At 34.0% G+C, this 13993-nt stretch overlaps 1 long non-coding RNA gene across 1 annotated transcript; it reads left to right on the top strand.

The window, feature by feature from the left end:
• Positions 1–2455: 2455 nt before the first annotated feature.
• LOC114537303 lies at positions 2456–12783 on the top strand. Its single transcript, XR_003688580.1, has 6 exons — positions 2456–2496; positions 5768–5843; positions 7170–7245; positions 8570–8645; positions 9972–10047; positions 11374–12783. It is a non-coding gene; the product is annotated as an uncharacterized LOC114537303 (long non-coding RNA).
• Positions 12784–13993: the final 1210 nt, after the last annotated feature.

Raw genomic sequence — 13993 nt, 5'->3', positions numbered from 1 at the left:
TAATTCATCTTGCTTATCCCCCAGTACAAAACAAAATCTTTACATAACAAGTCTCTGAGTGGCTTTGATTTTGACGCGAGATGATTTGTAAACTTATTAAACTGATTCACCATTCCCATAAAAGATCTGACTTCATTTGTAGGTACAGGAATATCCAAAATAGCTTTAACTTTGTCTGGATCTGGGGATATCCCATTAAATAAAATAACTTGACCTAATGCCTTAATAGTGGGGACACTAAATGCACATTTATCTTTGTTTAAAGTAAGTTTTGACTCCTGCAGTCTCTGTAAAACTAAGTGCAACCTAGAGTCATGCTGCTCTTGGGGTTAACCAATAAGTCGTCAATCTATTAAAACAAAATCGTCCCCAAGGTGTAGTGAATGAAGTTAGCAAACAAGAGGATTCTGAAGGCTTTCTTTACCAAACAGCACTATTTGCATTTATTTTTGAAAATACCTTACATTTTGATAATTTCGTAATGTGAAATCAATTGATGGGAGAGAATACGCTTCTCTCAACACACTATTTAATTTGGTCAAATCAACACATATTCGAACATGCCCATTTTGTTTTGTTATGACTACCATAGGGGCGCACCATTCTGTTGGTTGGTCTACTTTTGAAATTACGCCTAATTTCAACATTCGCTCAATTTCTTTCTTTGTTTTATCTAATAAGGGGAACGGTACTTTTCTTGGCACATTCAAAGCAAAGGGTTCTGGCAACTCTTTTAATTTTATATCATATCCCCCCTCAAGCTCTCCCAAGCCCTCAAACAATTTGGGATATTGATCTAATATTTGTTGCTTATATTCGCTTACTTTTGGTCGTTTAGAATTTTCCACCTCATTAATTTTCCCAATTAAATTCAATTATTGACATGCTGATTTGCCTAACAACGGTGTACTGAAATCTTTCACGACATAAATTTCCTCAAGGGTAAATTATTCTTTGAGGTTGTCCTAGCATTAAATTCCCCCAAACAATTGAGATGGTAATTGCAAGGGCCTAATAGTACTTTATCAGTTGATTGAAGCTCAACTTTTCGTTTTAGATCTCACCCGTATATTTGACTTCACTGACTACGGTATTTTTGCACGCTTTTTTCCAGTGACCAATCTTGTAACACATATGACATTTTGATTCGTTTGCTGGACAGCTTTTCTTCGGATGCATAGACCCTAAGCACCTACTGCATTTTCCCTTTCTTTTGTGTCTTTTGTCTTGCTCACCGACATTTAACTCCTTATTCTTTCTTGATTTTGCTTACGCCCACATGGTCGATTTGCTGTTTACCGTCGCCTCGAAGGAAACCTTGCTGCTTTCGGTCTCTTTCTGTCGAACAAAGTTCACAGCATTTTCTAAAGTTAAATCTGCTTTGAGCTGTAGCTTTTCCAGCCAACGCTTTATCACGAATTCCTACAACAATACGTTCGCGGATCAGTTCTTCGCGTAAAACATCGAAATTACAATGTTCTACAAGATTGAACAAGTCTGTAATAAACACGTCAACGGTCTCTCCTTCATGTTAGCTTCGCAAATTAAATTTAGCTCGCTCAAAGATTACATTCCTCTTAATAATGAAGAAATTTTCTAAATTCTTTTTTACTACATCGTATTTCTTTTGGTCGCCTTCGGCAATACCGAGCGATTGTACAATATCGTCTGCCTCGCTATTGAATAAATCAGGGTATTAACCCGGCTTTCTTCGCTTTCTCTCTCGAGACCAGGAGCCATTCTGAATCCTTCTTCAAATCTCCATTTCAACCAATCTTCAGGGTTGAAAGAGAACTTTTCTCGCGATTGCACTTGAAAAGATGCCATTCTGGCTATTTATAATGCCACCAAGGGACCTGAGTTTTGTTAGTGGCGCATCTAAGTCGTCAACCGATCGCTCTTCCACTCTTTACTTCACTTACAAGCCCTCGAACGTGATCCCACCGCTGCCGCTATGTTGAGTTACTAATTTGACTTTAATAAGAGTTCAGTACTTATATACATGATGATAAATTATGCATGCAAATATTATGCTAACACAACAATATCTTTGATCAAAATTGTGCCCACAATGAAATTACACAAGTTTAGTACATGCAATGTGTAAAAAATGTATAAAGCATTGTGAGGACTTGTGCATGAATTCTCACATTGTGTGTTCTCACACGCTCAGATCCCCATAAAGTCATTCCTACAAGTGGGCAACACATTTTTAATATTTTGCATAGGTCATCATAGTATTGCAGGCTTAAGATTATGCTTGCATCAATAGTAAAAACGTGCTTGCATCTGTAGTAAAACGGGATGTTTATTAGGGTAGGAGAGTTTTCATACTTAGTTAAAATCGTTATCTCGTTATAAAATCATTATATATAATCGTTATAAAACTGAGTTTGCTCTAAATTTGTAACACTTTCATTCTTTAGAAAGCATAGAAAAGCATTATCCAATTGAACGAAAGCTTCCGAGAGCTGCGACATGTCCCTGGTGATCAGGGTAGGATTTTTACCAAATGGGATGCTTTTTCATTTTTGGTGACTTTTTTTATCAGTAGGAAATATGGTATTATCTATATATATAAATATATATATATATATATATATATATATATATATATATATATATATAATATATATATATATATATATATATATATATATATATATATATATATATATTATCTTTATATCAGTAGCGGGACCTGACTACAAGTCCCCACAATTTGAAAATTCTCGCACAACACCTCACAATGCAAGTGCATTTTTACTAAACTTGCGTAATTGCTTTGTGGGGAATTTAAATTCTACATTAATGTGTAGTATATTGTGCACAAATTTTCAGATTGTTGGGACTTAGACTGAAGTCCCCATATACTCCTGCGAGTTGGCATCACATTTTAATGTTTTGTACTTTAAGTATTGGATATTTCATATCGTATCATATAGCATCATACTATATCATACCGTATCATACTGTATCATATAGCATCATACCATATCATACTGTATCATATTGTATCATACCGTATCATACTGTATCATATAGCATCATACTATATCATACTGTATCATATCGTATCATACAGCATCATATTATGTCATATCGTATAATATAGCAGAGCATCGTATAGTATCATACAATATCATACCGTATCATATTGTATCATACCGTATCATACTGTATCATATCGTATCATATAACATAATATTATATCATATCATATAATATAGCATCATGCTATATCATATTGTATCATACAGCATAATATTATATCATATCATATAATATAGCATCATATAGTATCATACAATATCATACCGTATCATACTGTATCATATAGCAACATACTATATCATATCGTATCATATAGCATCATATATTATCATATAATATCATACCGTATCATACTGTATCATATAGCATCATACTATTCATACTGTATCATATAGCATCATATATATCATATCGTATAATATAGCATCATATAGTATCATACAATATCATACCCTGTCATATTGTATCATACCGTATCACACCGTATCATATTGCATCATATAGTATCGTACTATATCATACCGTATCATACTCTATCATATAGCATCATACTATATCATACTGTATCATACTGTATCATATTGTATCGTGTAACATAATATTATATCATAGTCATATCATATATAGCATCATACTATATCATACTGTATCATATCGTATCGTATAACAATATTATATCATATCATATAATATAGCATCATACTATATCATACTGTATCATAATGCATGAAGTATATGGTTTTATGGGTACTACGAAAACGCGCACTACTAGCTACCGTCCTCAGTGTAACGGACGCGCCAAAATCGCACAATTCAGGCTATGCTTTCCTCCTTTGTTTCTAATTGGCGAGATGATTGGGACTTGTGACTGGATTCAGTCACGTTCAGTCACGTTCACTTACTATACTAGTAGACACACTAGGCTTGTCTCCGTATACGAGGTAGTTTTTGGGCAATTACCTAGGCTGCCAATTGAATTGAATTAGGCCGCTAACAACACCATCCAACCAGAGCGAATATTTACAGTCGGTTAGGTCAGCATTTTATGATATTACACGCATGGTTTGGCAAAGCCCAATCAAACGACAACTACTTGGCGGCCTTTCGAATCGGGCGAAACAATCATGTTGAAAAGACCGAAAGGCTGGAAGTTCGGAGATAGATGGGTGGGCCTTATAGAATCCTAAAACGGGCTGGGACTATCGTTTTGTTTCAGAGGGAAGGTGATGACCACGACCAGTTAAAGTGGGCAAACCGTTTTGCACTACAAAACGGAATTGACGGATAAACAGTAGAGACTGACGGATTTCCTCGTGCTCGAGCTGCCAGACTTAGACAAAACATTAATCCGTTATTAAGGTACGGATTTGATTGAAAGTATGTCCTCGGGACGAGAGCATAAGGAGGAGGATGGTGTAACGGATATCGGATAATGGATAAATGTGAATATAGACTAACATTAATAGAATAAGGAAAAGTAAGTTGCCGCATATTCACCATTGCAAGTGCTTTTGAGATTGATATATAAATATAGCGGTCCAGCATAAATATAGCGGTCCAGATAATTAAAGGAAGAATACACCCTCTATAGAAGGATAGTATACCGAATACCGACTGTAAAACGTAAGAGAATTGAACCTAGACCACGTTGTGTGTTACGTAAACTCGGTTGATTACAACTGCGTAAATAATGTAAATGGTCTATTTTTTCCCGAACGGGAAAACACCAAAAGAAGCCAAGGGACCGATGCAAGGGCGTTACAATGAACAAAAAGGATAATTTTCTCCAGGTTCTTTACTGTCCCTGCCCAGTATTACTTATTTCCCCCCTTTCCCCCAATAATTGTATTCTGCGAATGTTACTCAAACTGAAAAAATGGTCATAACATTGTAGCTTGACGTCAAATGCGAAAAATAAAGCCTGGTGCTCAGGCTAGACGTCCCCTTTTTGAAACCTTTGTACAAAAATTTGCATGCTTTACTTAGGTTATAGTCATTTAAAGTCGTTTATTATATATACAACATATTATTTAGTTGTGATTCAAGTAGTACCTTATTAAACGAGATTTATAATTGCATGAGTATATATATGTAAATGAGAAAACATTTAATAAAGTTTCCATTATGTGATACAGTATCATACAGTATGATAGGGTATGATATGTATGATACTATATGATGCTATATTATACGACATATAATATGATACGATATGATACAGTATGATAAAGTATAAAGCATTATGATATAGTATGATACTATATGATGCTATATTATTCGATATGATATATATATAATATACGATATGATATGCGGTATGATACGGTATGATATAGTAGGATACTATATGATGCAATATGATATGGTATGATATGGTATGATACGGTATGATACAATATGATACGGTATGATATTTGAGGATTAATGCACTCTGTGAGTGCATTATCGCGTTTTACATGCACGAGTTCACAAACAAGGAACGAGAGGTTCAATACTGCACGAGGCGAAGCCGAGTGTAGTATTGAACTTCGAGTTCCTTGTTTGGGAACGAGTGTATGTGAAACCCGATAATACACAAACAAAGAGTGCTTTAATGCTTTTAATATTCATTTTGAGTAAACTCGTAAAGACTTTATATCATTTTTAAGCTTAACTAAACAACACATGCAATTTTCCTCTTTACATTTGTATAATGCATGTGCATTTTTTTTAGTTTTTAAGAAGAAAGAAAACCATTTGATCTGGCCAATTTCAACATGATTCGGAGTTCTTCTTCAAAAATACAAGTGGTATGTTGTTAATATTAAATGCTGGCAACAAATTTTTATTGTTACGACTTTCATGGAATGGATCTGCATGTTCAATGTTTGAACCAAACCGAAAGTGAAAAAACATGAAAATGAAAATATTTGATTAGTCATAATTTTTTACAATGGATAATATTACAAATATATCGAGATGAGCCAACTAATATCACGATTTGGCTAATCTAGTTGCATGACAATTAAGAGAGAAAACGACTAGTTAAACGTGATAAACCCGTTTCGCGATTCATTTCTAATACATGCAAAGTTTTGCTACTTAGAACACAATATCAGATGGGAAGTCGAATAGACGTAGGTTCTATGTTCCAGCATTCGCTATCCTGTTGTATTGAATGACCGAAAACACTACCATTTGAAAAAATAAAGTAAAGATTGTATTATTATTATGAAGTTAAATTTTTTCGTGTGCTGAAATTTTGCTTATGAAGACTGAAATGTTATGTTAAGTTTTCAAAGTGGCACTAACATGATGTCTAAAATTCTACTAAATTTTTGTTCATGTGGGAGGAACGTAATCCTCGAGGTGAAACTTCAAGGATATAAGCATGAACTTAAGACCAACATTATAAATAAGTTTAAAGAAACGTGAGTTTTTGGAGGCAAATTATCAATAAGAGATTTGCGTTACACAATTATTTTGCGGGATCATTTTCATTCATTTCATCCGAAATATTTTATTCCTTCATTCACCTGTCACACACTTCGCGTATTTTAACGAGATATTCCAAAAAATATAAAATCGAGCCTGTGGTAATATGCTCAGACATTTATCTTAACACTGTGATAAAAACTCGTAGGGATGACTTTATGGGGACCTGAGTGTGCAGTAAGTCCCCACAATGTGAAAGTTCTTGCACAAGTCCTCACAATGCTCCGTGCATTTTTTACACAGCGTGTTTTCTAAACTTGCGTAATTGCTTTGTGGGGACTTCGGTAAATTAAATATTTACGTTTAGTAGCTATATTGTGCAAGAATTTTCACATTGTAGGCACTTAGACTCAAGTCCCCATATAGTCACTCCGACGAGTTGCCATCACATTTTAATGTTTTTTTTTTATCTTAAGTATTGGAGCCTTGAATTTCTTTCTTCCTGGTATATTGACTAAACATATAACCAGGTCCCCCCTTGATAACATATTTACAGTTTCATATCAACAGCGGGATATTTCTTAGTTTTGCTAGCGTTATAGCTTAACAGTGTCGGAAGGTATAAAGTCACATCAAATTTAAATCACAAAATAATGCAATTTTCCTCTTTACATTTGTATAATGCATGTGCATTTTTTTAGTTTTTAAGAAGAAAGAAAACCATTTGATCTGGCCAATTTCAACATGATTCGGAATTCTTCTTCAAAAATACAAGTGGTATGTTGTTAATATTAAATGCTGGCAATAAATTTTTATTGTTACGACTTTCATAAAATGGATCTGCATGTTCAATGTTTGAACCAAACCGAAAGTGAAAAAACATGAAAATGAAAATATTTAATTAATCATAATTTTTTACAATGGATAATATTACAAATATATCGAGATGAGCCAACTAATATTACGATTTGGCTAATCTAGTTGCATGACAATTAAGAGAGAAAATGACTAGTTAAACGTGATAAACCCGTTTCGCGATTCATTTCTAATACATGCAAAGTTTTGCTACTTAGAACACAATATCAGATGGTAAGTCGAATAGACGTAGGTTCTATGTTCCAGCATTCGCTATCCTGTTGTATTGAATGACCGAAAACACTACCATTTGAAAAAATAAAGTAAAGATTGTATTATTATTATGAAGTTAAATTTTTTCGTGTGCTGAAATTTTGCTTATGAAGACTGAAATGTTATGTTTAGTTTTCAAAGTGGCACTAACATGATGTCTAAAATTCTACTAAATTTTTGTTCATGTGGGAGGAACGTAATCCTCGAGGTGAAACTTCAAGGATATAAGCATGAACTTAAGACCAACATTATAAATAAGTTTAAAGAAACGTGAGTTTTTGGAGGCAAATTATCAATAAGAGATTTGCGTTACACAATTATTTTGCGGGATCATTTTCATTCATTTCATCCGAAATATTTTATTCCTTCATTCACCTGTCACACACTTCGCGTATTTTAACGAGATATTCCAAAAAATATAAAATCGAGCCTGTGGTAATATGCTCAGACATTTATCTTAACACTGTGATAAAAACTCGTAGGGATGACTTTATGGGGACCTGAGTGTGCAGTAAGTCCCCACAATGTGAAAGTTCTTGCACAAGTCCTCACAATGCTCCGTGCATTTTTTACACAGCGTGTTTTCTAAACTTGCGTAATTGCTTTGTGGGGACTTCGGTAAATTAAATATTTACGTTTAGTAGCTATATTGTGCAAGAATTTTAACATTGTGGGAACTTGGACTCAGGTCCCCATATAGTCACTCCGACGAGTTGCCATCACATTTAAATTTTTTTTTTATCTTAAGTATTGGAGCCTTGAATTTCTTTCTTCCTGGTATATTGACTAAACATATACCCAGGCCCCCCCTTGATAACATATTTACAGTTTCATATCAACAGCGGGATATTTCTTAGTTTTGCCAGCGTTATAGCTTAACAGTGTCGAAAGCTATAAAGTCACATCAAATTTAAATCACAAAATAATGCAATTTTCCTCTTTACATTTGTATAATGCATGTGCATTTTTTTAGTTTTTAAGAAGAAAGAAAACCATTTGATCTGGCCAATTTCAACATGATTCGGAGTTCTTCTTCAAAAATACAAGTGGTATGTTGTTAATATTAAATGCTGGCAACGAATTTTTATTGTTACGACTTTCATGGAATGGATCTGCATGTTCAACGTTTGAACCAAACCGAAAGTGAAAAAACATGAAAATGAAAATATTTAATTAGTCATAATTTTTTACAATGGATAATATTACAAATATATCGAGATGAGCCAACTAATATTACGATTTGGCTAATCTAGTTGCATGACAATTAAGAGAGAAAATGACTAGTTAAACGTGATAAACCCGTTTCGCGATTCATTTCTAATACATGCAAAGTTTTGCTACTTAGAGCACAATATCAGATGGGAAGTCAAATAGACGTAGGTTCTATGTTCCAGCATTCGCTATCCTGTTGTATTGAATGACCGAAAACACTACCATTTGAAAAAATAAAGTAAAGATTGTATTATTATTATGAAGTTAAATTTTTTCGTGTGCTGAAATTTTGCTTATGAAGACTGAAATGTTATGTTAAGTTTTCAAAGTGGCACTAACATGATGTCTAAAATTCTACTAAATTTTTGTTCATGTGGGAGGAACGTAATCCTCGAGGTGAAACTTCAAGGATATAAGCATGAACTTAAGACCAACATTATAAATAAGTTTAAAGAAACGTGAGTTTTTGGAGGCAAATTATCAATAAGAGATTTGCGTTACACAATTATTTTGCGGGATCATTTTCATTCATTTCATCCGAAATATTTTATTCCTTTATTTACCTGTCACACACTTCGCGTATTTTAACGAGATATTCCAAAAAATATAAAATCGAGCCTGTGGTAATATGCTTAGACATTTATCTTAACACTGTGATAAAAACTCGTAGGGATGACTTTATGGGGACCTGAGTGTGCAGTAAGTCCCCACAATGTGAAAGTTCTTGCACAAGTCCTCACAATGCTCCGTGCATTTTTTACACAGCGTGTTTTCTAAACTTGCGTAATTGCTTTGTGGGGACTTCGGTAAATTAAATATTTACGTTTAGTAGCTATATTGTGCAAGAATTTTAACATTGTGGGAACTTGGACTCAGGTCCCCATATAGTCACTCCGACGAGTTGCCATCACATTTTAATGTTTTTTTTTATCTTAAGTATTGGAGCCTTGAATTTCTTTCTTCTTGGTACATTGACTAAACATATAACCAGGTCCCCCCTTGATAACATATTTACAGTTTCATATCAACAGCGGGATATTTCTTAGTTTTTCCAGCGTTATAGCTTAACAGTGTCGGAAGCTATAAAGTCACATCAAATTTAAATCACAAAATAATGCAATTTTCCTCTTTACATTTGTATAATGCATGTGCATTTTTTTTAGTTTTTAAGAAGAAAGAAAACCATTTGATCTGGCCAATTTCAACATGATTCGGAGTTCTTCTTCAAAAATACAAGTGGTATGTTGTTAATATTAAATGCTGGCAACAAATTTTTATTGTTACGACTTTCATGGAATGGATCTGCATGTTCAATGTTTGAACCAAACCGAAAGTGAAAAAACATGAAAATGAAAATATTTATTTAGTCATAATTTTTTACAATGGATAATATTACAAATATATCGAGATGAGCCAACTAATATTACGATTTGGCTAATCTAGTTGCATGACAATTAAGAGAGAAAATGACTAGTTAAACGTGATAAACCCGTTTCGCGATTCATTTCTAATACATGCAAAGTTTTGCTACTTAGAACACAATATCAGATGGGAAGTCAAATAGACGTAGGTTCTATGTTCCAGCATTCGCTATCCTGTTGTATTGAATGACCGAAAACACTACCATTTGAAAAAATAAAGTAAAGATTGTATTATTATTATGAGGTTAAAAATTTTTCGTGTGCTGAAATTTTGCTTATGAAGACTGAAATGTTATGTTTAGTTTTCAAAGTGGCACTAACATGATGTCTAAAATTCTACTAAATTTTTGTTCATGTGGGAGGAACGTAATCCTCGAGGTGAAACTTCAAGGATATAAGCATGAACTTAAGACCAACATTATAAATAAGTTTAAAGAAACGTGAGTTTTTGGAGGCAAATTATCAATAAAAGATTTGCGTTACACAATTATTTTGCGGGATCATTTTCATTCATTTCATCCGAAATATTTTATTCCTTCATTCACCTGTCACACACTTCGCGTATTTTAACGAGATATTCCAAAAAATATAAAATCGAGCCTGTGGTAATATGCTCAGACATTTATGTTAACACTGTGATAAAAACTCGTAGGGATGACTTTATGGGGACCTGAGTGTGCAGTAAGTCCCCACAATGTGAAAGTTCTTGCACAAGTCCTCACAATGCTCCGTGCATTTTTTACACAGCGTGTTTTCTAAACTTGCGTAATTGCTTTGTGGGGACTTCGGTAAATTAAATATTTACGTTTAGTAGCTATATTGTGCAAGAATTTTAACATTGTGGGAACTTGGACTCAGGTCCCCATATAGTCACTCCGAGGAGTTGCCATCACATTTTAATGTTTTTTATATCTTAAGTATTGGAGCCTTGAATTTCTTTCTTCCTGGTATATTGACTAAACATATACCCAGGCCCCCCCTTGATAACATATTTACAGTTTCATATCAACAGCGGGATATTTCTTAGTTTTGCCAGCGTTATAGCTTAACAGTGTCGGAAGCTATAAAGTCAAATCAAATTTAAATCACAAAATAATGCAATTTTCCTCTTTACATTTGTATAATGCATGTGCATTTTTTTTAGTTTTTAAGAAGAAAGAAAACCATTTGATCTGGCCAATTTCAACATGATTCGGAGTTCTTCTTCAAAAATACAAGTGGTATGTTGTTAATATTAAATGCTGGCTACAAATTTTTATTGTTACGACTTTCATGGGATGGATCTGCATGTTCAATATTTGAACCAAACTGAAAGTGAAAAAACATAAAAATGAAAACATTTGAATAGTCATAATTTTTAACAATTGATAATATTACAATTGTATCGGGATGAGCCAACTGATATTACGATTTAACTAATCTAGTTGCGTGTCTTGTATAAAATTTAAGTTCAATCGTTGTAGATAGTTTTTATTATAATAGGGGGATGATACCTAAGCACAGAATACCTGTTAGAAAGATAAGTCATGCTTTTTTTCGTAATACGCGATTGGCAGATTGCCTCTCTTTACAGTACTTGCTTAGTGACGAATCATACTTACGGAAAAGAAGTAAAAAAAGAGTTATTCTTCTGATCAGTATTTTGTGACCTAAGCAACCAGAGGTTTGTCCCAGTTCAAACGTTTTAGAGAACTAGGTTAGCTTGGTGCATATTATACGTACGTATAAGAAAAACGGGGTGTCCCGGGGGGTAAATTGCCAAAACAAAACCCAAACCACGGAAAAGCAATGGTTAAAAATTTACGGTAACGAGTCAGACAATATTTTTCTGAATATTTTTTTGAACTTAGCAAAAGTGGTAGCAACATTTTCCTACTTAAAATACAATAACACAAGTCTAATAGACCTAGGCTTTATATTAAATTTTTTTTTATATAGGATATAAACATGAACTTAAGACCAACATTATAAATAAATTTAAAAGATGTACGTTTTTTTAGGCAAATTATTAATAAAAGATTTGCAATTTACACAATTATTTTGCGGGATCATTTTTATTCTTTTCATCGGAAGTATTTTAGCTATTTCTTCATTCAGCTGTTACATATTTTAACGAAAAATTCCTGAAAAATGAAAATCGAGACTGTGGTACTATGGCGTGACATTTTATATTTTACAGTGTGATAAAAACTCGTAGGAATGACTTTCTGGGGACCTGGGGGTAAGTCCCCACAATGTGAAAGTTCTTGCACAAGTCCTCACAATGCTCCGTGCATTTTTTACACAGCGTGTGTACTAAACTTGCGTAATTGCTTTGTGGGGACTTCGGTAAATTCTACATCAACGTTTGGTACGTTGGCTAATTTTCTTATTTTTTATTTCCAAATTAAAAATTGGAAGAAAATATATGCATTAATGTATTAGTAACATCATTGCAGAAGCTTCTTTGGTCTATTCTTTGAGAAAATAGTGGTAAAACATTGTGGGGACTTGGCTCAGGTCCCCACAATGCAGCAAGTCCCCACAACGTTTAGGTGGAACCTGCACAGGTCCCCACAACGTTGTCTGTACAAAAACATACAGTTTAACGAAGACGGGCGAATGCGTGTATATGCTAATACGCAACCAAACTCAAATATACAGTTAACATAGCAAATTATAGGAAATATAAGTTTTTATGAAGTTATAGGAGTATTGTTTACATGAACATCAACATGAAACTTTACCTTCTCTCAGTAGAGCACACGAGGTATACTGAAATGGATATATTTTTCCTTCAAGTCAAATAAAGCAAACCAATAAGAAATCAGTATTTGTCGTTCACCAGCCAATCGGAAAGCTTAAATTTGGCGAATGAGTCAGACCACCGCAAAGATGAACGAAACTCCTTCTAAAAATTCCTAGTATCAGACAAGGGTGGAGAGCACTAGTGCACTAGCTAATTTTCATGACACAAGAAAACTGCTCAAAATAGCCATTTTGTTTTGTAATGCAAATTAGCGCACTAGTGCTGGATCCACCCCTGGAATAAGAGGTCGATGAAGCAAAATTCAAGCGGACTACCGCTATAATGACTCGTTTGCTGAAGGCTCAAAAATCAGTGACTGCACTAAGCGTATGAAGCTTGATCACTTATGACTGGACTGTTGACTTATCACATGACGCCAATTTTTCCACTGGCTGAAGTTTAAATATTTCCACCTGGACTTTGTGCAATTTTTGCCTTAGTCGTGTGACTCATTTGACAATCCAAGATCCGTCCCTGCTCACACGCGCAGCATTTTGCATTTTCATATATAGCTTTTATTTTTTTTAACCTCTCAATTTATTTTAGCTCTTGTTTATATAAACAGATATCCGACAATTTAGAATCACTTTAATGAATCTAGGCCATAGGCCCTTGTCTAAGGCAAAGCATTTGACAATACAGTTGTTATGATACAGTCGAGATATGGCTTGCGATGTTGTTGTTTGCCCTGTTGATTAGGGAAAATAGTACACAATTTTGTAGGTATTCAATCACAGCTGCGCCACAAAAAACCACTGTTTCTGAAACGTATTTAGCCAAACTTTTATTTACTTCTTTCTTCTCCAACAGAGTGAGCAAGATATGAATACAAAATACAAGAGGAAAAAAAAATGCGGCGATGCATGCATGCAATAATAAAATTTCATTCAAGCAAAACAAGCATGACATATCTCTAAAAATGAAGCGTTATTAATGCAGCAGGGATATCACGCTTGAACCCCTATCAATATTTTCT

The sequence above is a fragment of the Dendronephthya gigantea genome, unplaced genomic scaffold, assembly GCF_004324835.1.
Source record: "Dendronephthya gigantea isolate DGI-Jeju-01 unplaced genomic scaffold, DenGig_1.0 000156F, whole genome shotgun sequence".
In the NCBI taxonomy this organism is placed as follows: domain Eukaryota; kingdom Metazoa; phylum Cnidaria; class Anthozoa; order Malacalcyonacea; family Nephtheidae; genus Dendronephthya; species Dendronephthya gigantea.
The sequence above is the reverse complement of the archived record's forward strand: the minus strand, read 5'-3'. Positions and strand labels throughout refer to the sequence as shown.